This window comes from Orycteropus afer, unplaced genomic scaffold (assembly GCF_000298275.1).
Source record: "Orycteropus afer afer isolate SDZICR_OR568_19922 unplaced genomic scaffold, OryAfe1.0 scaffold00279, whole genome shotgun sequence".
NCBI classification, from domain to species: Eukaryota; Metazoa; Chordata; class Mammalia; order Tubulidentata; family Orycteropodidae; genus Orycteropus; species Orycteropus afer.
In genome coordinates this window covers 3899-6083 of record NW_006921866.1, presented here as the reverse complement: position 1 = coordinate 6083, position 2185 = coordinate 3899, and positions in this window count along the sequence as shown.

The following is a 2185-nucleotide window of genomic DNA, read 5'->3' as shown; positions in this document are numbered from 1 at the left end:
TGCTTCAGTTTATCTACTAAGGGCATTAGTGTCAGAACCAGTAAGAGCAACTGTGCAAAAGCGGAGTTAGCAAAGTGTTTCCTTTAATACTGTCTTTATCTTTTGAAATATTCTTCAAGTTCCTACCATTTTCCAAGAGTTATGTGAATGGATTTTCCATTGCCAAATACCAGATGGCTGATGATTTATTTGAGGAATTAAAAATAATTGGGCAAATCATACTCTAATTGTTTTGTTCCCTCTTTCAACTCACAAGTGTATCTAGCCCTTTCTTCCCAACAATGGTTAGATAAACAAATGCTAAAATTTTGAATGTCCTTTTGTCAACTGCAGACCTCAATTTATTCTGAAATCAGTCTTACAGCCCAAGTTCCCAAAAAAGCCATTAAGCACTGTCATGGATCTGGCTTTCTCCACAATAGCTGGGTAAGTAAAAGACCAAAATACCATTATTTCACTCTTGAAAAATTTTTCACTTTTATAAATACATTTCATTTTAAATTGTGTAATCTATAAATGTGAAAGAACTTTGATTTCCAATTTACCACATAAAAAATTATTTTAGTGTCTGTCTGAAGAAGTTTGTGAGAAAACTCAAGGAAAAATATAAAGCTTCTAGCATAGACCATCACACCAGCATGTTATATATGCTCAACTAAAAATACCTGGTAACTATTATGGGCCATCCTAGGCATCTTATTTTTATAATATGTGAATCTTAAAACAACCCAGGAAAATAGTATATACAATTTGCACTCCATTTATCCAATACTCTCCAAATTAAGAACTAAAGCATAGTGTGATAAATTAAAATTCTCACAGGATCATAGTTAATAGGGTGGGGGATCTTGCTGAGATTCAAACCAAGCTCTCTTGAGCTTCAGAGTAAATGCACATTTCCAGAAGAAACAGTGTCTCATATTACACCTGCCTTCTAACATTCTCTATTAGTAAGTTTATCTTCTAATTTAGCCATAATCATAAATTCTTAATTTTAAGTAGTTGTTTAACAAGTCAAGAACAATATATATTGTTAATATTTTTGGAATACCTTCATGTGTACTATTAGCAAACTAACATCTGTCTGGGTTAATAAGTATATGAATAATATGTGTGAAAATGAGCCCTGGTGGTGCAGTGGTTCAAAACCAAAAATCAAACTCACTGCCTTTGAGTTGGATCTGATTCATAGCGACCCCTCCTTGGGTTTCTGAGGCAGTATCACTACAGAAGTAGTTTGTCCAACCTTCATTCCGAGGAGTGGCTGGTTAAGTGGTTGCTAGCTGCAAAAAGGGCAAGGAGGCCACATCTTCTGACCTCCTCTAACCCCATAAGAGGAAGACAGAATCACCATCAATAGCCCAAGGCCTATTCCTGCAAGGCCAGACATGCTGCCTCCCTTCAGCCCTTTCACCAACAGTTCCTCCCAAAGCACCCACCACCTCTGTCCTGGGTTCAAGAATTCATTGCAGTGGCCACACAGAACTCACAGATCATGGAGTTTATTAGGGAAGCACCAGGCTACAATTCAAGTTCAGGAAAAATGCTCAGTCTCTCTCCCAGCCCACCATCTCTCACAGTCTCTCTCCAGCAGTGCATGTCCCTGGGTGTGTCTCTCAGCAATGCATGTCTCTTACGTCTCTTTCCCAGATCTCACGTGTCTCTCAGGAGCGTGTCCTTCCTCAGCCAACAGTCAGAGAGAGTTCTGCCTCTGGGAGGCCTCCTTTTGAGCCTGGTAGAGTGGCCAAACTAACCTATCATAACATCAGAATTCTAAGCACCTGACAGAGAACGAACTTCCCAGAACATTGCTGTGCCACGCCTAACACAAATACCCCAGGTGGGTAACTTTTACAATCAGCAGTTCCTCAGTTGCTCACAGCAAATTCCACATGGAGTTTACAAAGACTTATGGGTAGAAAAGCCACATAAGAAATTTACTACACTGCACTAACTTAAGTTTGAACCCATGACCTGCTCTGTGAGAGACACATGTAGCCATCTGCAAACATAAAGATCAACAGCTTTGGAAACTTAGGAAGCAATTCTATTCTGTCCTGTAGAGTCATGATGAGTTGGAGTAAACTGGATGGCAATGGGTAAATATGTGAATTTCTACACTAGTTTATAAATATAATTATTGAAATTTCAAAAATTTAAAAGTATTAAGGTTATACAAAAATAC